Source organism: Pinus tabuliformis, chromosome 7 (assembly GCF_031772625.1).
Source record: "Pinus tabuliformis cultivar Carrire ecotype Pingquan chromosome 7, CPIR1, whole genome shotgun sequence".
NCBI lineage: Eukaryota > Viridiplantae > Streptophyta > Pinopsida > Pinales > Pinaceae > Pinus > Pinus tabuliformis.
The window spans coordinates 788071335-788098214 of NC_142293.1; positions in this window are offsets into that span (position 1 = coordinate 788071335).

Below are 26880 nucleotides of genomic sequence, written 5' to 3' on the forward strand. Positions count from 1 at the left end.
TAGAGTATACGCTCAACAAGAAATGATAATCTGCATGGTTGAACTAATGGATAAAGTGGATAGGCTTAATAAGAAAGTTTCAATTATGGCCAAGAAATTAGCAAAGTTTGACTTTTCTTACTTAGATGTTGACGATGAGCCATAACCACCGAACTCAGAATCTCCAACTGAGTAATGATTAATTGATCCAAATGTTCCAAGAAAAAAATATATAATGGTACTGTCGTTTCCATGTCTATTATCTTCTAGTTTAGTTTATTTCTTAGTTTGAAAAACATTTGAGTAGCCTATGAGATATGCAATCATAAAATTTTAAACTTATGTTATTGGTCTAGTTTCCCAAGAGGTAACCCAATAGTTTGTTATAATTATCTATGTACATCTTTTTAATAGTAATATAATAGGGAAAAAAGCTTTGGAAAATCCTTCAAATTTCTCAATGCCTCTTCTATTAGGAAAATATCTCTATCTCTCTCTCTCTCTCTCTCTCTCTCTCTCTCTCTCTATATATATATATATATTCATTCATTATTCTTGGTAAATGGTTTAATCCCACATGTGATTTTTTTTATTTGATAATGACTTCAAAATCATATTCTTGAAATGACATTAGTCATATACTTATTCTTCTTTACTAAAATTGGTTTGTTCAAAATGTACTTTAATGTGAGGTTATCTATGTAAAAATGAACTTATTGTCTAGTGCATAATTCCTAAACATTTGTAAACCATAAATCACAAGAGGTTTTCCTTCCAATTTCTATGTGGGATAATTCACCTCTTTTTTATTGTTCTATAGTTGAGTTACGATGGCCACAATGGCACTATTACTACCATGTATATTATCCTCTACTTTAGTTTATTTCATGTTTTTTTATTATTATTATTATTTCAGTTTGAAAAACAGTCTAGTAGTGTACAAGATATGCAATCATAAAATTTGAAACTTATGCCACTGCTCTAGTTTCCAAAGTGGTAGACTAGTAGCGTGTGATAATTATCTGTGTGTATCTTTTTTATAGTAATATAAAATTCCTCATATTATAGGGAAAAAAAACGTTGGAAAATTCTTCAAATATCTCAACACCTCTTGTATTAGGAAAATATTTGTTTTTTTTTCTTTTATTTCCATTCATTATCATTCATAAATTCTCTAATCCCACATGTGTTTTGTTTCGATTTGACAATGACTTCAAAATCATATTCTTCAAATGACATTAGTTGTCTACTTATTCTTCTTTGCTAAAATTGGTTGTTCAAAATGTACTTTAATGTCGGGCGATCTATGTAAAAATGAATTTATTCTCTAGTACATAATTCCCAAACATTTTTAAGTCATAAATCACACCCAAGAAATTTCTTTTTACATTATTTTAATTCTTCTTGGTTGTAGAGGTTTTCCTTCCAATGGGTATGTAGGATAATTCGCCCCTTTTTATTGTTCTACAGTTGTGTTAGGATGGCCTTAATGGCATTTGCGTTGCAATGTTTATTATCTTCTAGTTCAGTTTATTTCCTGGTTCTTTTTTCAGTTTGAAAAACAATCTAGTAGTCTATGAAACATGTAATCATAAAATTTGAAACTTATGCTATTGCTCTAGTTCTCCAAGTGGTAGACCAATAGCTTGTGATAATTATCTATGTGCATATTTTTGATACTAACATCAGACCTAATCTTACAAGGAAAAAAAATCATTGAAAAATCCTTCAAATAAATGCCTCTTGTATTTGGAAAATATTTGTTTCTTTTCTTTCATTTCAATTCTTTATTCTTAATAAATGATCTAATCCACTACAACAAAACCAGCGATTAGCGTCCCTTTTTACTTCTTTTTTTGCATCTAGAGCCCATTTTTGGTGCTATTTGCATCCATTTATCAAATATGGTGCAAAACTTGACACAAAATTTGCATCAAGTTTTGCACCAAATCTTACACCAAGTTTAGCGCCAGGGATTGCAATAGGTTTTGCACCACATTTTGCACTAAATTTTATGCCAAGTTTTATGTCATCCTTTGCACCAGGTTTTGTTCCAGGTTTTGCATCAATTTTGGCATCTATTTTTGTTTGACATACTTTTGCATCCTCATTTGCATCCACTTTTTGCACCTACACTTGCATCAACTTTTGCATCCTTTTTTAAATCATTTTTTGCATCCATTTTTTCATCCATTTGTGCATCACTTTTGCGCCACGTTTTACATCGAGTTTTGTGTCTAGTTTTGCATATAATTTTGCATCTACTTTTGTTGCATCCACTTCTCCATCTTGTTTGGCATCCATATTTACATCCTCTTTTGCATCTATTATTGTACCCACTATTGCATCTAATATTTTTGTGCCACAATTGGCGCCTAGTTTGGCACCTCCTTTTGCACCCACTTTTGATTATAATTTTGCATCCACGTTTGCATCCTCATTTGCATCTAGGTTTTCATCAACTACTACATCTATTTTTGCATCCCTTTTTGTATCCAATTTTGGACCAGGATTTGCATCGGGTTTTGTGTCTCGTTTTGCATCTACTTTTGCATCGACTTCTATTGCATCCACTTTTGCATACAATTTTGCATCCACTGTTACACCCATTTTAAATTTCACTTTTTGCATCCCTTTTTACATCTTCATTTGCATCATACTTTGATTCTTTTTTTTTCATCTATCATTACATCCACTTTTGTTATGCCATAATTTGCACCATGTTTTGCACTCACTATTGTATCCACGTTTGCTTCCAATTTTGCATCCATGTTCACATCCTCTTTTGCATCAAATATTGCATCTATTTTTGCATCCACTTTTGTGTCAGGTTTATGCATTGGGTTTTGCATCTCGTTTTGTATCTACTTTTGCATCTACTTCCATTGTATCCATTTTTCTCATCCAATTTTGTTTTGCCTGTTGCATCAATGTTTGCTTCCACTTTTACATCCATTTTTGCATCTTATTTTGCATATTTTTTGTCTATTGTTACATCCACTTTTGTTGCACCATATCTTGCGCCTACCATTGCAACCACATTTGCTTCCACGTTTGCATCCACATTTGCATCCTCTTTTGTGTTCAAGTTTGCATCAGATATTGTGTATGTTTTTGCATCCCCTATTGTATCCACTTTTGTTTCATCCATTTTTGCATCTACTTTTGTGTCCGTTGTTGCATCCACATTTGTTTCACCACAGTTTGTGCCAAGTTTTACACCTACCATTGGACCCATGTTTGCTTCCACTTTTACCTTCATGTTTGCATCCAAGTTTGCATTGACAACTGCATCTACTTTTGCATCCACTTTTGTGTTAGGTTTTTCATGTTGTTGTGCATCTACTTATGTTGTATCCACTTTTCATCCAATTTTACTTCTATTGTTGCCCCCATTTCTATGTTCGCTTTTGCATCCCTTTTCCAACGCTCATCATATTTTCTGCATTGATGATATTCCTTATGGCATTGACAATTATGAACAATTGATGACAATGTCAATAATATTGACAATGATGAAAATGAAGATGATGGAGATGACATGAATTGTGATTATGATGATAAAGACGATAGTGGTTACAATGACATTAATGATGATGATGGCAATGATTAGGATGATGACGACGCTAATGACCTTGGCGAATCTTCCCAATTTTAGATGTTGTCATTGTCATAATCATAAGCATTATCTTTGGTGTCATCATCATCATTTTCATCTAGGTCATCATCAAAAACAATAATGGCATGAATGATGATGATGATTACAACAATGTTGATAGAAATTACATTAATGATGATGATGGGGATGATAAAAATGATAATGACGATGATAATGGTGGTGATGATGATGATCATCGATCATCTCTCAAAAATAGAGTTTTTATTTCTCTTACGTATATCAATGTGTCCTAAACGACCCTTTTCTAGCACTGATCACATTTTTTGGGTTGATGATATTTCTTACAACGTCTATAATTATAAACAATTGCAAACAATGTCCATAATGATGATGATGATGGAGCCGATGATGATGGCATGAATGGTGATTATGATGATAATGTAATGATGGCAATAACGATGACAAGGATGATGGTGATGATGATGACAATGATTATGATAATGAGAATGAACAATTACTAGTTTCACTACCATCTTCTGGATACATATTACTATCATACTTTTTAAATTTTCTGTCTCTCTTGAGGTATCTTACTATAATGGTGTTGTCAACACTAGAAAGATATCTTGTTGTAATGGTGGTTCTAATGTTAGCACTAGCAAAGTTTTTGTTAAATTTTGGTTTAAAAAAATCGATTTATGCAGTTATTTTGACAATCTATGTAAAAAAGTAAATAACATCCAATTATTTTGACTGTAGTCCCATTGATTATCATGAATTCACCAGTCTGAAGACCATCTTCTACATACATATTATTATTAAACTTTTTGCATTATATCCCTCTTATATCTTGTTGTAATGGCAGTATTAGCACTAAAAAAATATCTTGTTGTAATGGTGATGTTAGTATTAGCACTAAAAAAATCACTAAATTTTGGTAAAAAAAAGTTTATCATTTATTTATTTTTAATTTGGGAAATTTTTGTTTTTATTTTTTTTGTTTTTAATTCTATTTTTATGCAGTAATATTTTTTTTGGTTGAATTTTGGTAGTAACTAGTTTTTGGTCGAATCATATGTATTAACCATGTTCTTTATGCTACAAGTCTAATTGTTGGGACAAAATTGCTCTTTCAAATAAGTTGCAAAAGCTATTTTACATCCATTGTTGCACCCATGTTTACACCCACTTTTACATCCCTTTTTGCATCCTATTTTTCATCTTCATTTGCTTCTTTTTTTGCATCTATCATTACATCTACTTTTGTTGTGACAAAATTTGTTCCATGTTTTGCACATACTGTTGTACCCACGTTTGCTTCCAATTTTGCATCCATCTTCACATCCTCTTTTGCATAAAATATTTCATCTATTTTTGCATCCACTTTTGTGTTGGGTTTTGCATCTCATTTTGTATCTTCTTTTGCATGTACTTCCATTTCATCCATATTTTGCATCCAATTTTGTTTCTCATGTTGCACCCGTGTTTGCATCCACTTTTACATCCCTTATAGCATCTTGTCTTGCATCTAAGTTTGCATATTTTTTTGTGTCTATTATTACATCCACCTTTTTTGTGCTATTATTTGTGCCATATCTTATGCCTATCATTGCAACCCACATTTTCTTCCACTATTGCATCCATATTTGCATCCTCTTTTGTGTCCAAGTTTGCATCAAATATTGTTTATGTTTTTTGCATCCCATTTCGAATTTACTTTTACATCCACTTTTGATTTGTCTAGTTTTGCAACTAATTTTGTGTTCACTATTGCACCCATGTTTGGCCCATGTTTACATCCCTTTTTTCATCCAAGTTTTCCTCCTTTTTGCATTCAAGTTTGTGTCTCTTTTTTTTTACATTCATTGGAGTATCCACATTTGTTTCACCACAATTCATGCTAAGTTTTATGCCTACTATTGTGCCCATGTTTTCTTCCACTTTTTCATCCATGTTTGAGTCCTATTTTGTGTTCAAGTTTGTATGAACTATTGCATCTACTTTTTCATCCACTTTTGTTCAATTTTTCTGTCTTGTTCTGCATCTACTTATGTTGTGTCCACTCTTCATCCAAATTTACGTCTATTTTTACCCCCATTTTTTTGTTTACTTTTGCATCCATTTTCCAACACACATCATATCTTTTGCATTGATTATATTTCTTATGACATTGAAAATTATGAACAACTGATGACAATGTCAATAATTATAACGATGATGACGATGACATGAATTGTGATTGTTATGATAATGACAATGATGATAAAGACGATGGGAGTTACAATGACAATGATGATGATGCTAATGACCTTGGCCATTCCTCCCAATTTTTAAATGTTATCATGGTAAAAATCATAATAATTATCTTTGGCGTCATCTTCCAAGTCATCATCATCTGATCATCATTATCATTATTTTCATCTTGGTCATAATCAAGAACAATAATGGCATGAATGATGATTATGATGTTCATGATGAAGATGACAAAAATTATGATAAAACTTATATTAGTTATGATGATGGGGATGATGACAATTATAATGACGATGATAATGGTAGTGATGTTGATGATCATCAATCATTTCTAAAAAATAAAGTGGTTATTTTTCTTTCATATATCATGTGTCCTAAGGTTGGTGATATTTCTTATGATACCTATAATTATGAACAATTGACGACAATATACAAAATCATGATGATGATGATGATCATGAAGAAGACATGAATGGTGATTATGATGATAATGAAATGATGACAATAATGATCACATTGATGGTGGTGACGATGGCAATAATGAAGATGATGACCCTCCCTCTAAACTAGCGAGGTACTCATAATGAGACAAAAAAGTACTCTCAAGTTGAAATATTCATATAAGAAGGGATCTAGATTGATAAGCATCAATGATGATTTACATCATCATAGCCAAAATTTTCAAAATAGTGAGGCCTTGACTAACAAGTTTATCTCTCCATTAGATCAGAGCACAATGTTGGGAGGCATAAATTTGGACACCACTGCCTTTCAAGGCACTTACCCCACCAAGACGTTTACCAGATATGTCCTCACATGATCATTTCCTAATCCACTATCATAATATTTGACACCAGAAAATGTCAATCCTCATGACTATTCTTATCTTGGACTGATGTACTTGACTTATGGCGATTAGTCCTAGTCAATGTCCAAATTCTCAAAGAATATTGGTCCCAGATGTTTATCCAATCCACCATTATCCCTACTAGTGCCTTTACTAGGCTTACGATTGTTAATCCTAGCCATAATACATGACACATGGATAACATGGTGTCTACCCTCACTCCCTCTCAACCAGGGAGGAAACATCCACAAGCATAAGATTTTCTCAAGAATACCCATCATTTTCGTAGAGAATAACATCATTAATTTGTTTTCATCACATGACGACTTTATGATTAAGCATTCATAGATTTGTGGCAAAATATTTCCCCTTTTGTATTTGTGATGAAATACAATAAAAAAGTGAAAGCCAAAATCATTAAACATACACTATATTGATTTATCTAAGTCTAAACTCTAAGGTTGAAGTGAAAATTCATGTAAATCTTATATCTATGAGTTGTGCCAAACTTATGAAAACCTTATTCCCTAAGTCCTATATATAAGAAAATGAAAAAGAAAGAAAAATAAGGGCCAATAAATGGTAACTCATGTATTCACTCCCTCTTTGGAAAATATATGAATATATACACTCCTAGTCACACTTGATCACATGTATGTGATGGTTAAATCATGAATTCTTCTTTTCTCCTTGCATTTTCACTTCATCATTTAAGCACCTAATTGAGGATCTAAGGAATGTTTGTTTCCTAAGGCTTTCATGTCTACTCTTGGTTTACTTATGTCACACTACTGTCAATTTATGTGACAGAGTGAAATACATAAGTTTGTGGAGTTATTATAGAGGTGTATTGAGTTCGTAACCACACACACATGTATTACATCTCATTGATCCACATGTGTGGGTTGGAGACTCATTTCTTGACAAATTTAATGGAGACTACTTTGTGGCTTTAATGGTATAGCTTACAAAATATCTTGTTAAACATTTCGATTCATTCTTTCTTTTCCTCGAGACACTTATAATATTGAAGTCACTCCCAACAATCCATGGAGATGGGGAGTATAAATTACTTGTGCTAGAAATAGAATTGAGAAATAGAGGTTTTCCATTTGCGATATTGGAGTCATAGACATTGGATACATGGTAGTAGTCCTCAATGTCAATTAACTAAAATTGTATTGTCATAATGCGAAAAGAGGTAAACATATTGGTAACCTTGATGTCTTAATCATTTCAAATAATAACCATTCCACCCAAGTATCTCTAAGCATCAATCACTAGTACTTGGAAATTCCTCCCCCATTTTCTAATTATATGAGGTTGAAGCTCACTTAATATTTTTGCTTCTTATATCAACATTATTTATGGGTGCTTTGCATATCATTTTTTCTTTTAGGAGTTTGTTTTCGCTTAATATTGACGCCCCTCATGTTCCAAGACTATTTACATCAAAAATTTACATAGAAAGAAAGTATAAAGTGACTAAAAAGAAACATGTCTCAAGATTTAAGTGCTTGGACAATTCCACTTCATGACTCCTATATTTCCTTAACCTGGGACCAAATGGTGAACTTGATGGCCTTAAGGGAAATTGATCAATGAAAATCTAAAAAAGAGGTGATTTTTGACTTTATCACATACAATTTAATATACTAAAAAAAATATCCATAACAATTTCATCAATCAATGAATCATTAAAAAAAATATCCAAAACAATTTCATCAAGCAAAGAATCATTGCATTATAAAATACAATCTATAAACATTTTGGGAAAGTTTTGCTAAAACATGCTTAAAAATCAACATATTTAATATTAATATTTAACAATAATATGGACAATAACACATTTTGATAAATTAAATAACATATTATCAAGCCTAAAAAAGGTCACTAACTGAAAACTACAAAGCATGCAACTAATGGAAGTGACCACTCAAGGCCACCACAAGACAATTAATCTATTAAGACCAAGATTAATGGGGACAAAGATCTATAAAGGACAAAGGAAAACCTATTTTAACTTTATTGTTTTATTAGCCTGGTTCAAGATGAACATTTCAAGATATCATGAAGAACATAATTAGTTTTATTGCATTAAGAAAACCCAAGCACATTCTATAACTTAGCAAGAAAGAGATGTATAACACCCATCTCAGTAACACGAAACATGACATTAAGTTACTTTACTATATATAATTTAAACTCCTATCATAAAATCACAAATTTAGCATGAATGGAATGTTTAAAATCCATTTTTATAAAAACAAAATATAATTTTTCTTATGAAAAATATACCAAAAACTAAATATATTTTTCTAGAAAAAAAAAAATACTAAAACTAAATATATATTTAAAAAAAAACTAAAACATAAGCAAACTAGAATTTGAATTTGGCATTCTTGGTCACTTTCGGAAACATATGGTGGAATGTAATCTCTTTATCCTCATCTTTAGCTTTTTCCTAAAAAATAAAAGCATACAAAAGTGGGAAAGAGCCATAAAGCATGGGGAAGCTTTTTCCTAAGCACAAAAGCATCTAAAAAGTGGAAAATTCCTTTCTTATATGAGGAAACATTATTCACCCAAAAGATTTTTCCCAATTTGAACTAATGAGGAATTTTGGAAATCTTCATAGCCTCCACTTTCCTATATATTAGAGGCTTGGCCATTGAAAAAATGATGGGAATTTTGTATTGTCACGCTCTTGAGATCTGTCTTGAGAGGGAGAGTTTTGGAGCTATGAGTTGGGGGAGGTGATGTTGCAACTATATCTGATTGTTGTAACTTTCCTCCAACTCCTTTATTCATATAGATCAGTTGTTCTTTCTTCCATATGTTTCTATTCATTCTTTACTTCTTCTATTTAACTAATGTATGCATGGGTTTTTGGTTTATATTTATTTATTCAATAATATTTATATGTTTTTTATAGTTTTGATTATTAAGATATTATGTTGTGAAGGTTGCTTTATTCTCTCTCTTATGTGTAGGACCAAGCTTTGGAGCTAGCTAGGAGCGCTTCTTGGCTATACGAAAAACTCCAAGAAGACCTGCATGCGAGGACTCACAAGAATTCATTCTCTTTTTCTTAATCTATACTCTACATCTTGATCTACTAAGAATCCTAAGCCTTAGAACAACCTTTCTCTTAATTGGTTTGTCCTAGGTTTCTGAGATAAACTGAGAGGGTTTTGTTTTCATCTAACCATGCATTAAATCCTACAGCAAAATGATATTTAGAAAATTTAATATATTTCACTATGTAAATGAACTTAGTAAAATGAACCCATAGAGGTGGTCATAAATGGAAATAAAAGTAAAACTCTAAACAAGAAGCCAAAAGTGGATTTAACCATGGATGAAAAATTGGGAGTAGAATTGGATGTTAAACTAGCCATCAAAACAATATGCAAACAATGACACAAAAAGGTTTTTAAAGTAAAATTAAAAAAGGGTGCAACACTAGACACAAAGAAGGGAACAAAATAGGGCATATGAAAGGATACCGAATTGGGTGCAAACAAGGATGCAAAAATGGACACCAAAATGAGGATGCAAAGAATGGTGTAAAATTAGGATGCAAAAAGGATGTAAGAAAAGACACAAAACAAGATGCAAAATGGAACTAAAAAATGGTGAAACCAAAGATGTCAATGATGATGCATAACTAGATGAAAATTCCAACTAATATCTAGGTGCAAAATGAGATGCAAATGTGGACACAAAATGTGGCAGAAAAAAAGATGCAAATTTGGAAGCCAAAAAGGATGAAAAACTAGATACCAAAAAGGATACAAATTTGGACATAAAAAATGGTGCAAAATTGGACTCAAAAGAAGAAAAAATGGTGCAAAAATGGGCATAAAAATGGCTCAATTTTGGATGCAAATTGAGATGCAACATTGGATGTAAAATGATGCAACAAATCATTCAAAACTTGGTGCAAAAACAAATGCAAAAGTAGACGAAAAAATGGCTCAAAAGTGAACGTAACAATAGACACAAAATGGGATGCAAAGGTGGATGCAATATATGGTTCAACATAAGATGCAAATTTAGATGCTCAAAAGGATGAAAAATTGGATGCAAGAAATGGTGTTAAAAATGATGCTAAATTGGATGCAACAAATGATGCAAAATTAAATGCAAAATATGGTGCAAAATAGGATGCAAAAAAGGGAGATAAATAAAATGCAAAAGTGGATGCAAAAAATGGTGCAAAAATGCATGCGAAATTTGGCACTAAATCAGATTCAACATATGGTGCAAAATTGGATGGAAAAGATGGTGTAAAAAAAGGCACAAAAATTGGCACAAAAATAGATGTAAAAATAAGTACAAAATTAGAAGCAAAAGATGGCATAAGACCAGATGCAAAAATTGGCACAAATTGGATGTAAAAAAAGGCGCTAAATAAGATGTCAAAGATGGTGTAAAAATCGATGCAAATTATGACACAAAAATAGAAGCAAAGAATTCCACAAAAGAGGAAGCAAAAAATGATGCAAAAAAAGGCACAAAACTAGAAGCAAAACCTGTTGTAAAACCAAATGAAAATCTTGGTGCAAAATATGATGCAGAAAATGATGGAAAATTTGGCGTAAAAATGATGCAAAATTTGGTGCAAAAAAAGACGCTTTAAAAATTGTACAATAGAGCCAGATTTAGCGCCAGGTTGCTCATCCCAATTGAGAAAAAAATGCACTAGAATCTGGTGCTAAATCTGGCGCAAATTGTCTGTTTTGTTGTAGTGATCCCACATATAGTTTTTTTCCTTCCAATTGGTACATGGGATAATTCATCCATTTTTCTTATTCTATAGTTGTGCTAGGATGGCCCGAGTTATTATGCATGATGTCCACTGTACATGAAAGTGTGAAAAACTTTAAGATAAATGTTTTCATAATCTTGTTCTTGAATTCTTCAAATTCTCACTACCACTTTAATGTCCTTTGAAATGGTTTCTCTTTTTTATGTAACTATTCAAATAGAAGAGCTTGAAATATTTTTTTTACAGATTTTCTATACTATATTTGTATGGCCCAAGAAAATTTAGCTTTGGAGGGGTTTAGTTTTTTAGTAGCTTTTAATTTCTGAGTATACCAACATACTTTCCGTTTGAAACTATATCTCCAAGTAATTTGCGAAAAAAGTGGTAAGAACTAGAATTTTTTTGGATTTAAGAAAAAAAAGTGTATTTTTTAAGAGTCATCCTCAGGTTTATGACATGGTTTTTTAAACAACCATCTTGGTATACTTTCATGGTTTTGTGAATGAAAATTTAAAAATATCCACAACAATTTTTGAAAAGAATTCCACTCCATTTACGAGAAGAATTAACATTCTTTTGTATGTAAAAGCTCCCCATTTCATAGCCCCGAGGGATAGCTCAAATGGTCGAGTTCCTGTTGCTAAGTACTTTCCCGGTTTGGGAGGTCACGGGGTCAAATCTCCTCGACGCCCTCGGAGTTAGCCCTGATATGGCCGACCGGCAGATCCCTTCGGGTGGAGCTGCCCCGCTTCTCTATGTGGACGTAGCGGCCACTTCGGTGCCCGTAAACCACACTTAAAAAAAAAAAGAAAAAGAAAAAGAAAAGAAGCTCCCCATTTCCTTACAAATGTCATTGACAAAGGAAGTTCCATTTTTTAATTGACACCTAGTTATATCTCAAATACCAATCTAAAAATGAGTAGGTATCGTTTCTTATTACCGGTTGGAGGATTTCCTTAAAAAGGGTGGTAGTAAGGGAAATCTAAAAATGAATAGGTATCGTTTTTTATTACCGGTTGGAGGATTTCCTTTAAAAAGGGTGCTAATAAGGGATCCTTAATGATTATTGGTTTTAACTTTCTAAAATATGTGCATATTCTTAATTTCCCATTCTCTACAATAGATTAAACCAATTCATTTATTTTATCTCAGATATTATTCATGCCATTTATAATTAGTTATTTTCTTGGACGACTGGAACCCGAACGGTCGACACCCTCTGGTTCGTGCTACCTTCTTTCATACGAGGAGTTTGATTTTTTGAGGTCGTCTATCTATTTCTGTTGGTGAGGCTCGCATTGACGTTTTTGAATCATTCATCTATTTCTGTTGGTGAGGCTCGCATTGACGTTTTTGAATGCCGCATTCATGGGGGGCTTTGTTGTCGTTTTCTTCATTGGTGTTTTTCTCATTGGCGATTTCATGTGCTCTGGTGCTAGTGCTTGGGCACTACTTTTTTATCCCACTAGTTTTCTATTTAGATATACCTAGATTCTTCCTCTTTAAATTGTCATTTTCTACTTGATCCAATCAAGTCAAATTTACCCATCAAATTCCATGCCTCCAATCAAGTCTCCTTTGTCCTTGCTATCTGGAAACGAGATCCCTTTGAGTTTCTGTCCACCTAAAAGACCAAATTGTTCCTGAGATTGAACCTTGTACATCATGTACAGGCTCCAAAAGAACAGTGACAATTATCGATCATATTAAATGCATGGCAGAGGCCATGTGATATGGTACCTTACCATGCCATATTCGTGAGAGACGTAACATTTATTTGATGTACGATGCGATTCGCCCAACTAATCAAATCGAAAGGAAATAAAAAGATCCGCGGTCACATGTACAGCCGTGGCTACAAAGGCCCACCACTTCTGATTTAGGATGAGCCACCCCACCTTATGGGTGAAGAAGAACAGAGTGTACGTTGGAGTCACGGAAAGCAGGGAGGTGAGGTCCAGAGATCTGCGTCATTCCAATCTCCAATTATGTTTTATCTTTTTGAAGTTGGAGGAAAGTTGTAAGGATGGGGCAAATATTGATAACCCAAACATTATGTACACAATATTTAATATTGTATGCGGTATTGTATTGTATTATACAGTCGAGTGGCAGAACAATCATATTGGATTGAGCGAGATCTCTGGGGTTCGCCTCCTTGTCTTCCGCGACCCCAACGTACTCTCTGTTCTTCTCTACATTCACGTCCGCTGGCTTGTCAGCCACTGGACAGGGATTTATAAGGTTGACCTTACATCGCACTTTACTTTTAAAAAGCAAGACAACCATTCAACTTCCTTACACTGACATGCAAAGCAAAACAACCATTCAACTTCCTTACACTAGGGAGGCCTGCAGATTATGGTTCACATACTGTACTGTTGCGTTCCATCTTCTGTGACAGGGGACGGTGACTGGGCGCGGCCAAGCAACCGACATTGGTGACCTAATCTGATGCGTTTAAGTTTACTCTGACGCTTGTCAATGGTCAACAGCGGCTCCTTATTTCCATGTCGCCTGCTTATTTTACTATACGTACCTCATTGAGTACATTCCGATATCGATGCCGCAACTAACGCTTCGAAATATTGCCGGGGATATTGCTTGTCATATGACACTTGCAGAAGGGCGGGTGGAAATTGGAAACTAAGTACGAGAGTTTTTGGGTGAAATACTGTAATTTGTATAGAATTTGTAGCAATTCCACTCCATATGATGTTTTCTTGAATTTGAAGTTATGGTCAGATCCAAGGGTTTTACGTTCAGTTTTTGAATTTGAAGTTATTGTAGAATAAAAGGTGTTATACAGAATTTACATTGATTTTGATGTGAGACTCTTGGATTGGGATTTGATAACTTTTTGGACTCAAAAATGTAATATCAAATTACCGGGAATTGATACAGAATTTGCATTGATTTTGATGGGAGAATTTTGGATTGGGATTTGATAATTTTTTGGACTCAAAAATGTAATATCAAATTACTTGGAATTGATACAAATTCAGTATAATATCAAAAAGTGTGAATTTTTGGCTACATAACAACTCATTTGATTTCTTAATAAATATTTTGTCTTAGCATTCAAAATATGTTTCAATCATACATAAAGAAGAATGACTAACTTGGTCATTGGAAAAGAAAGCTTCAAGAAATTAAAGAAAAAGATTGAAGATAAAACAATATTGGGGAATTATGAAAAAGTACAAATCCCAACATTCAAAAGTAAAGCTTTCTTTGAGAGCAGATCCACTAGAACATTATGCTCCCTATAATAGTGAAGGATTTGAAGATCATCAAATTGTTGTTGTAATTGTCCGATCTTTCTTTTCCATGATTCCAACTCAAAGACTAAGATCCACCTTTCCATTGAACCAATCCAATATTATTTTGGACTCATCAATCAACTTAAAAAACTTCACCTGGTTCCACAAATCTAACTACAAAGCACACCACAGAGCAATCAAGTTAGCAACAAAGTTCATACCATTTCCAATGCCCAACTTATATTTTAAAGCCACATTATGATGTAATAGAATGACAATACCATCCCAACAATTTTTCCTTTGACATGCACCATCACAAAAATCTCATATAGTTCTTTCAGATAACACTAACTCCCTTATAATTATTGTCTTCTTTGATTTGAAGGACTTGACCCGTTCTAGAAAAGCAACTCTAGAATTATCTGCAATTAATGCTTAGTATACAATGTCATTTTGACAAAAAAACTATATTTCTCTCTAACCAAAGACCCCACATTACAAATATAGAAAGAAATTTAAAAGAGGACAAACTAAATCTATAAACCTAAAACCACCAAAATTTTATTTTAAAAATAATAAAACCTTTTTCCAAATAATTTAAAAAACAAAAAAATAAATAAATACTCACTCAATTTACTATTCTTATAATATAAAACACAAAATCTAAGACCTTCTCATACAATAAATTGTAAATATAATATAATCAAAATTATGCAACCTATTTAGTTCACTTAAAATACAAAACCTTTCTTCATACCCATGTTTAAGCAAAAAAAAATTAGGATCAAAGTTTTCATAAATTAAATGAAACTATGGGTTTCCGTATATTAAATGAAACTTTAACTTGTTATCTAGATTATTCCTCTCACCTGTACCACACCATAACCAAATATTAAATAGTATCATACACTGCGTTTGAAGACGTTGGAAAATGATAATGCTAAATAAATCATTTTTCATTAGCTTCCTTAAAGAATATGTGTAGGGAAATAACATAATCACATTTTGAACTACAATACTTGCCTTACATTGTTATGAAATAGTGATAACGAATCCTTATTTAACTCATTATGTCCCAATAGAGATTTTTTTCCTGGTATGTATCTTTCTACCAATAGGGATCCAATGTCCAATCGAGTTTCTTTTATGCTTGCCTCTTTGGAAACGATATCTTTTTGAGTTTTGGTCTAATTAAAAAACCATGTGATTGTTCTGGCAAAAAAATATTATATTTTTTCTTTAAGTATAAGGAAGATGTACAATTTTTATATTTAAAAAAAAATTCAATAAAAAACTTAAATAAGTAATTTGAATATCTATGTTAACTAATATATTTTAATATCAACTTCGTATATATGTATTTATAGAGAGAAAGTAAGAAAAAGGTATTTTAATGGTGACCACGATAAAATATTTTTTCCACAAATAAAAAGTAATTAAAAATATTTAGTGACTTTCTAATAAGAGGGAGGTGTAATTCTTTGAATTTTGATATAAAATTGATATGTGATATTTAAAAAATATTAAAAAGAAAAACAAAACGATGTAGATCATAAATAAAATATTGCAATGAGAAATATATAGATATATATAGATAGATATATATGGTTTAAAAACTATGTATATATTATAGAAAACATTTGGAAAAAATAATTCTTATGGTTAAAACATTACAAGTAGTCTCACTATTTTACATTTTCGCCCATTTTCATTTATGTTTTTCAGTTAATTTTGTCTCAATTTGTTGGAATCACAAGTTAAATAGTGTATTTTACATAGTTCAAGTCTCGAAGGAGATTTACAATGCTTTTAGTCCATTCATGCATTCAAAAACTAACTTTAAACTATATATATATATATATATATATATATATATATATATATATATATATATATATATATATGAAACCAGCTCATAAAAAAGATAGAAAAGATAGATCAACGACTTCAAAATCAGTCTCTTCGAGGGGGCAACCTCCTTTACATTACACAAATGAACAATTCTTGGATGATACAAATGACAAGACCTCCTTTCTATATATAGGAGTCTAAGGGGTCCCAATACAATCAGAGCCTACATAACAATAATATTGTAAGGGCACAACAATAACAATAGTGGGCTTCTATGGGGCATAATAATAACAACATGGGGACTATATGGGCACAATAATACAATAAGGGGGTTGTACTAATAACAATAAGGGGTTACACTAGTAGTATACGGACCTAACATGCCCCTGTCCTTAAAAAAGTGTTATCCTCAACGCTTGGGTAGTTCTGGATGTTTCTTTATAAAATTATCATCCTCCCATGTGGAATCTTCAGCGGGTAAGTTCTTCCACTTGATAAGATACTCTAAAATTGATCGACTTCATAGCTGTCGATTTCTTGTTTTTGTAACTGCTTCTGGTTCTAATATGATTTTTTTGTCCTCGTTAAGTCCTGGAAATATTGTTTGAACTGGGATCTTCTTACCTATAACGTTTTTTAAGCATGAAACATGGAAAACTTGGTGCACTTGGGAAGATGAAGGAACCTCCAATTTGTATGCCATAGTACCAATCTTTTGTAACACCTTGTACGGACCATAATACTTTGGTGATAATTTATTATCCTTCTTAGCTTGCTTGAGGGACATTTTCTTGTATGGTTGAAGTCGTAGAAATACCCAGTGTTCTGCATCAAAACTTCTTTCATTGTGATGTTGATCTGTCTGTTTTCATTCTATTCTGCGCCAAAGTGAGGTTATCCTTTAAGAGTTTGAGAACTTATTGTTGATGCTTGATGTGATCTTCCACTGCTTTAACCTTAGAATTTTCTTTTAAAGATGATGTGATGGACAGTGGATGATATCGATAAAGTGCCATAAATGGGGTCATTTTTGCTACAATATGGAAGGAAGTGTTATACCACGATTTAGTCGGAGGAAACCACCTGATCCATTGTGTATGTTTATTAGATACAAAGAAACGTAGATATCCTTCCAAACATTTGTTCACTATCTTAGTTTACGCATCAGATTGAGGATGATAAGATGAGTTATGAGTTAACTGAGTACCCAAATATTCCACCTCTTGTACTCCAAAGAAACATTTGGAGCTTTTTGCATATAATTGTTTCTCCTCCAATAGTTTGAGCACCCTGTCAACATGTTGAACATGATCATTCCAAGACTTGTTGTAGATTAGTATATCATCAAAAAATACTAACATAAATTTTCTAAGGAAGGGTTTGAAAATTGAATTTATCAAACCTTGAAATGTATAAGGTGTATTGGTAAGGCCAAAAGGCATGACCAAAAATTCATAATGACCCTCATGAGTTCTAAATTTTGTTTTTGGAATGTCTTCAGTCTTCATTATGATTTGATGATATCCTGAATGAAGATCCAACTTGGTAAAGTAAATTGATCCATGTAATTCATCCAATAATTCATCAATGAAAGGAATGGGAAGTTTATCTTTAATAGTAAGCTTGTTGAGCTCCCTATAATACGAAAACATGCACCATGATCCATTCTTCTTGTGTACCAATACCACTGGAGCAGAGAAAAAACTTTGACTATGTTGAATTATACCAGCCTCTAGTTTTTTTGCAACCATACGTTCAATTTCACTCTTTTTGACATATGGATATTTGTAAGGCGTGATATTTGGGGGAACACTTCCTGGAATCAAATTAATAGCATGATCATGACCACGAATAGGTGGGAGGCCTTTGGGAGTCACAAATACCTTGGAATGATTGTCCAAAACGTTTTGGAGATCTGGAGAAATAGATGATTTTGATGTGGAAACCTCTAGTGAACATAATTTTACAATTATGCCCTATTGTTATTTCTTTAGAAGCTTTTTCATGCTGTTAGAGCTTATTATATTCCCATTTCCCTGCGATACCCCTTAATTCAACTTCCTTTCCTTCCCAAAAAAATTTCAAGAAAAGTTCTTGAAAATTAAAAGCTATCGTACCCAAAGATTGTAGCCATTGGACTCCTAGTACAACATCTGCACCACCCATTGGAATGGAAAGCATTGGACTATTCAAGACATATTCTCCCATGGATAGGTTGATATTATGGCACTTTCCAGAGCAATTTATGGTTCCTCCATTTACAACCATTACTTGACACTCTAGTGTTGGATATAGGAAGCAATTCAATTCCTTGGCTATCTTACAATGAATAAATTATGGGTACTACTCAAATCAATCAACACTATTACCTTTTTCTTCTTGATATGCCCTTCTATGTTGAGAGTTTGAGTGGTAATCACTGTCAATGCATTACAAGATATGGTTAGATTTATTTCTTCTTTCTCTGGGATTGGTTCCTGGTGTATATCCTCTTCTTTTGATGTTTCTTGTTCCTTTTCTTGCTCCTCTTCCTCATCTATGTAAATTAATTTCTTCTCAGCACACTTATGACCTTTAGTGTATTCTCTATCACAATTGTAACAAAGCCCTTTTGCTCTTTTTTCTTCCAATTGTTGTTGTGTCAACCTTGTAGGTTGTGAAAGGCTAAGAGCAACAACACTTCCATCTTTATAGTTATGAGTGGTAGGATTCCTTGTTGCTATAATTTTGTTTTCAATTTTTCTTGCCAACCTGTATGCCTTCTCCAATGAATCAGGTTCCCAAAAAAAAACCTCATGTTGGATGTTATCATTTAAAGTCCCTATGAAGACTTCAATCCTATGCTTTTCTAGAATATCATTTACCCTTATATTCAATTTTTGGAAGTCCTCAATGTGCTTTGTCATTGAACCCTTTTGTTTGAGATTTATCAATTGGATAAATAAGGTGTTGCTCTTTGTATCCTCATAATGTGCTATCATTTCCTCCGTGAAAATTGACCTGGTGACAAGTTGTTTACGAGAACAAATCCCTCTATACCATACAAACTGATTCAATTTTAAATATAAAGATGTAATGCATACCTTTTGTGGCGGTTTCACATCATGTAGATCCTGTAGTATCCAAGTTACCGGATCCTTGCCATCAAATTTCCTCATATCTATATTTGGAATATGGTGGGTCTTCAATCCAACATTAGAGTCTATGAAATCATGATTAACATTTCTTTTTTTCTCATCATGAGTTTCCTCTACTAACTTTTCGAGATTAGGAAGCCTTTCTTGTAGTGACTTTGTCCCACCTTCCCTCAAACCTTCTATGTATTTCTTCAAATCTTCCATGTTTCCATTAAATTTTTCTTCTATACCATTTATCTTATTGATCATATTTTCAATCACATTCTTCAAATCATCCCTCCAATTTTGCTTACTAGGTGTTTCTATTTTCTTGATTCGAGTCATTCTTTTTCTTGCGTTTAGGAGCTCGATTTTGAATCTATTGTATCTCTAAAATTTTGGATCTCCAAGATTTGAAATTGTGACCTGCGATATCCCTCTATGTCCTCTTTCCAATTCCACCAGTCTTATTGAAATTGGATTCTCCAAGAAAGAGTTATGTCCAATCTCCCAAGATGACCTGATTATATACTTTTTCATTAGAGCGAACTTGTATGAAGTCCCACATGTTATTGTTTCTACCTTCGGACCTAATAATGATACATAGAAAAGCACAATCTGTCCACTTTCTATAGATTCTTACGAAATTTCAATCTAATGCTCAAAGAGAAGGTTATGATGATTTCCCCAATGTCACCTATTTGGGATGTAATTTGGTAGCCTACAAAAACCCTAAATGTATTGGACCATATCTCTGATAATGTAGTGAAAAAAGATTTGAAATTCAGGTCCGAGCTTCATCAAGATTTCAACTCACGTGGGTTTTAATTTCATAGTTTTAACCTTCGTAGAAAAAACATTATAGCGACAATGCCACGATGAGTTGTTTGAGATGGAATTTTGGATCTTGCAAAAACCATAATGTCCTCAGATCATATCTCGGAAAATATAGTGAGACAAGATCTGAAATTTGGACCCGTGATTCAGAACGATTTCGACTCAAATGGGTTTTTTTTAACTTCTGAAACTTCGTAGAGAAAATGTTATAGCGAAACTTCCACGACGACCTGTCTGGAGCAGCGAAACCCTAGAATCTAAAGCTCTGATACCAAATGTTATGAAACCAATTCACAAAAAGATAGAAAAGATAGATCAACAACTTCAAAATCAGCCTCTTCAAGGGGTAAACCTCCTTTACATTACACAAATGAACAATTCTTGGATGATACAAATGACAAGACTTCCTTTCTATACATAGGAGTCTAAGGCATCCCAATACAATCAGAGCCTACATAACAATAATACTGTAGCGGCACAACAATAACAATAGTGAGCTTCTATGGGGCATAATAATAACAACATGGGGACTGTATTATCACATTGATACAATAAGGGGGTTGTAATAATAACAATAAGGGGTTACACTAGTAGTATAGGGACCTAATAATATATCCCTCCTAACTACAAAGTTTTGCATATATAGAAATCATGTTTTGCATGTAACATAGTACACTCACACCGGATGGGGAAGCTAGTTAGTTCACGAGAGGTTGCAATGATTGTTTTTGTCATGTGGGAATCCGAGGAAGGACAATTTTTCCTGAATCCACCTTATAGAAGCATCTTGGAGACAATCATAGAAACTATTGGGCAATCAATTAAGTATCATGAGACAGAGTGGTGGGAGAAGGTTACAAATGAGTTGGTTGATGCTCTTCATATTTTCTATTGTGTCATAAACAATCACTCCATGTGATCTCTTAAGGGATTTTTCAGAGTTGCCATTTATGGAATACACTGGTTTAAGGGTCAATGTCAGTTTCTCAATGAAGCCTTCGCTGCCTGCAAGCTTAGATATGGTTGTCAGTTGTGTTGAGAAATGGAAACAATAAATTCCAGTTTAATTTGTCCTTGAATTAAACTATGAATTAAAATATAATTCTTTTCTCATAGCAATTTGAAAATAATTAATTAAGTTTAATTAACTTAATTAATTTAGGAAATTCGAATTGGAAGTCTTTTAGAAGACATGTATATGTTCTCCCTAACTTATAGGAGTTCAGGATGAGTTATAAATGAGCTGTAATTAATTAACTCAATTTATTGAGTTAAGTCCAGTTAAATTAGTTCCAATCAGTTTCAGGAACTAATAGTGAGTAAACAGTCAGTTGGGACACTAGTGACCTAATTAGTGCTACTCTAGTTAACTGAAGATTCCACCATCAAAAACTCATGCATGTTGATTCTAAGAAAGACCCAGTTGAGACTAGAGTGGAGTGACGGTGTACTATTTGTTTTAGATTTTTTTGAGTTTCACTGATAGTGCATGCATTCAAGAACTGATCCTTGAGGGATTGCGCTATTTTTAGAGGCTTTATTTCCCTTGAAATACAAGCTATCCTTCATAGGAATTACACATTGGAATAGAGACATGGAGAGCTTGTGAATTGGCTAAGCTTTGGCCTTGAGCTTGCTTACGAGTTGGAGATTGTATTTGCTGAGTGTTGGGATTGTTCTAGAGAGAACAAGGATTGTAATTTCATCTTGATTTTTCTGATGAATACAAAACAGATAGTGGGGTTTTGAGTTGTGCCTTTCCCCGGATATTTATTGTGTTATGTGCCTTTGATTCTCTTCCTCTATTGATTATTGTTTGCTCGATGTTTATGGGCTTCCGATGTAAAGAGTAGAAGTAGATTCTTGTCTCTTGTTTTAGTAGATTACATGAACTTGTAAATCTACATGTTTTTCTACAAGTTGGATATTTAATAGCATGATGCTCATTACCCTTGGTTCATTGGAGACATTGTTGTTGGGAAAAGTATCCAATTCGGAATGCCCCTATCCCACTCTAAGAGGTGATAGTGCCTTAGCAACAAACAGGTAAACTTATTCGAGTATTCTTCTTTATGGAATGTAAGTGAGGAAGAAGGATCTAACTAACCTGTATCTTCTGCTAGTTTGTCGATCCAAATCACTCCTCTCTTCAGTAGCTCCCAGCTTCTTGCTCCTTCACTGGCCCAGCTTCACCGAATTCCTGCAAGATCACAAGAGAGAGAAACTACACAAAGATACAGATATACATTCATAAAAAGCTCAAGATCAGATTAAGCTAAACATGTAAGCATAACAAAACATCATTGGTACACAACATGTAGGAGAAACTCAAATAGTTTATTGATGAAATAAGAAAGTCCAAGAGGAGATACAACCAAGTGAGTTCCGATCTAGCATCTACCTCCCAGCAAAGGAATCCCTTCCTCTCCTCCAACAAAGCATAAATCACCCAATGTGCTAATCTCAATCTCAAACCAACAGCAATTCTCTGCAAAGTACAAAATTCCAGCCTCCTGAACCTCTGGGTGAGAGATCCATATATAGATGTAAGCAGAGAGGATGAGTTAGCTTATGTTTTGACTTGTGGCTTCTCTCTGTCAGTTCTTGCTTCCACTTGGAGGTTGAGAACCTCTTACTCATCACTAGTCGAATTCATTGAGGCAAGTGTCATTGAGGAAGATTCTGGAAGCTTCCAGGGTCTTTCCACCTCGTTGAATGAACTTGCCATTTGTCATTTCCCGCTCAGCGCACCCTGGTAGTGCTTCTACCTGCGTTGTAGTGCACCTAGCCAGTGTAATCTCTGCATTTCAGCGCAAACAGCTAGTGGAGCCTCTGAATTGATCCTGAATTGACTGTTTCTGAGTGGTTTTTGGTGGAGAACTTCTGGGAGAAGCTGTCATTGGTTGACCTTGTTCCTTTAGGAGCTGTAACAACATCTTTAGGGACTTTGGATCCCTTGAATTATGGACATTTCATGCTTATAGCTGTAAGGCACAAAAATGTCTATAACAGTTGCCCCCTAAAGTATGAGGCCGTTTATCGGGTGAAATGCTTTATTAGGAGGATCCGAAGTTCATTCAATGCTGGGAGGAGACCTGTAATAAGATACAATACAATACATTATTTTTCATACTGTTTTCATGATCTAGCTGAGGCGGGCATTCCCATGCTCAGCTTTATAAATTCATTTTTGTGTACATAGGACAGACAATTGTCTGATGATAGACTGATGATCCTGCTGAAATCATCATCCTTTGGTAGGATGATTGTCTGTGCTGCAATGCTGTACATGTCAATGTTTTTATTTTTCCTGAATATATATCGCAGCCCGGATGGATGAAACTAGATCTGGGGTCTTCAAACTCGTTCGATCTTCACTCTAAGTACAAGTCGATCCATGTGAGAGATGTTCTGAAGTCGAACATGGAAAGACATCGCTTGATTACCGGTCAATGAGGTAAACCGTTAACAAGCGCGAGAGGAATCACCAATAATGATAATGACCCTCAAGGTACTGCAGTACAATTCACGTGGTGTGAATAAAGGACTTGGCGTCGAACACCACGCAAAATCTTTCCGTCGAAGGTCATTGATGTATACCTGTCGCCGGAAGTGAGAAACTTGCCATTGAGGCATGCAAGCTTCAAAGTACTGAAGGGGTTGTTCCTAGATCAACTTCTTGGATAATGAGCTGATGTCGACAAGAAGCGATCTGTCAAAGGAGGGCCTTGATGTATCCCACATCAGTGACACGGAACGGAGCAAATTATTTTGATGGAGGTGAAAACGATCTGATAACATATGATTCAGGGTGGCGGTCATGAAAGAATGAAGGATAATGTATGGTAGTGGGTGGAACACGGTTGACTTCTCTGGATGACTTCTCTTGAACATATCGGCGACACTTATGTGATGGATTGGTAGCATTTACCCCAAAGGTGGATGGTATGGCGAGACCATGGTGATGTGACCGGTGAATGAAACAACCCAACCCGACTCAGGCACGGAGTGGAAGTGTCATGTTCAAGAGCGACTTGCTACCAATAAAGTTCTTTGAGTTTCTTCCTAATTTTTCCCCAGTCATTGCTGACCAATACCTCTTTATTTTTGTCAAGCTTGAGGAGGATAACATATGCTTGTTCTATAATTTTCCCTTCGGGCAAACCCATCGCTATGTTTTAACGAGCCTAGCGATAGTGAAACTCGTTCTCGTCTAAAGACAAGTTTGTCGCTATTTAATGTTTTTAACGAGTCTAACGACAAAGATAACTCGGTCCTTTTCATTTTTTGAGAGTCTGAAAAGGTACTTAAAGTCAACTCCGAAAGTCCTTTTTCGTCATCTAATCCCTTAAGTCCGAAAAAGTATAAAACAATACAGAAGGGATGAGTTTTCGATAGTTTTAACGAGCCGAATAAAAAAAGCGCTCGATATTTTTGTGCAATAATCCCTCAGGTCCAAAAAGATTAAAATCTAGAGGAGGGATAGCATTTCCGGTCGCTTTAATGAGCTGGAAGGCCAAAACTCGGCAATATTTTCATATTTTACGAGTCAGATGAAAAGAGCTTAAAGAAGACTCGTCTTTTGAGGAACGAGTGATGAAACGGGTTAGCAGCTGATTCCAGGTAAGGGTTGGAATTTTCCAAGCACGACAGTGTCACAAGGATGGCTAGTGGAATCACTCTTCACAGCTGTTCCTCAAAATGGGTAAACAATCATATGGAGGTGAACGATCGGCCAATGGAAAAGTGGAGGTGACGGTGCAAACACGACCAAGGCTTTAATGGCTGATAATGTTACATTCACGGTGGTTATTTACCGGGAGATAGTTCATTTTTTTAACGAGCTTAAACGCGGAAAAACACTGCTCAATCTTATGTTTATTTTTTAACGAGCATGAACTATGTGCTAAAACTGCTCGATCTTATGTTTATTTTTTAACGAGCATGAACTATGTGCTAAAACTGCTCGATTAATCCAGTCATATGATAAGAATGTCTCATGTAAGATTCCATTTTTTATGGAGCTTGCGCCTTACCAAAGCTATGCCCCGCATCCTTTCTTTATGCAAGTTCGGAAACGACTAATCCTACGAGTTTAAAGGGTTAGACCTACAGGTTTAAAGGGAGGACCTAAAAATTTAAAAAATAAATAGCCGCCCCTTGCTTGCACTCAAAAAGGTTTGCATGCCCCCAGGCATAAAGTACGATTTCAAGGTTACCCCTCAATTTGCAGATAAAACATTTGTTCTACCAGGAAAGGCCTACCTCTTTCAGGTTATCCAAAGATTGTCTCATTTGCGCAGCAAACAAGACTCTTCTTCGGCGATGTCTACCGAGATAAACAAAGGTAAGCGGCGCCGACCCAACTTACATAACTTTGACAAAAGAATCTTATTCTAGAATAACCCTCTTCCAGCATGGGCGGGGTACAGACTAGTCATATTCTCCCGCGGAAACTTACCCTATACCCAAAGTTTTCCTGCCGAAGTAGACCAGGACGCATGCCCCCTGGGTTCCAGTCATATCCTTCCGAATTACTCGCGCTCATCGGGAGGACGGACCGTGGGTTGAGACATTTCTTGCGTGAAGAGACCATTTAGGGATGGTATATGACTATTTGCGATGTGTGATCCGGGAAATGAAAGTTGGTCCACGAGCTTGACCACTCTTCCTTCGTGCGGAAAACACATTACTCTAAAGAGTGAGGAGACGATGGCTCCCATGCAATATATATAGTCTCGTCCAAGGAGTAGGTTATAATCCAAGGGTCCTTGAACGACCATCACGTTCATTTGAACGGTCTTCCCTTTCAATGTGATAGGCACATTGGGGAGGATCCCTAAAGGTCGATTGGTTCCTTTATCAAAGCCTGTCAGATTTCTCATTTCAGGCAAAAGCGCTGGCGAACCAAGCACTTTCCAAGCAGTGGAGGAAAGGATACTCACAGATGCCCCTTCATCAATGATGGTGCCAGCCATGACCATTCTGTATATTTGGACGATAATTCTGAATGGTATGCTTGCTGGCAAACGGGGTCTGCCTAGTTGGTTCCAGTCGAAGGAGACAACTAGGTTGCTTGGTGGTGGGACCGAGTAAACAGCCGGGTATCGCTCTGACGAACTTCCTTCCTGCGATAAAGGAATGGGGGGAGTGCCCCCGTGCTCGTCGGAGTCTGTGTTGATAAAGAGAATTTGGATGGTGTCATCTTTATTCTCTTCAGTGACTGTATCATTCGAAGATAAATCCTCTGAAGGCAAAACCGGGTCAACTGCCGCCTCGACCTTTTGACTTTCGTCGGGTATGGATTCAGCTGGTTCATCTTCAATGACCGGCGCTTCAGC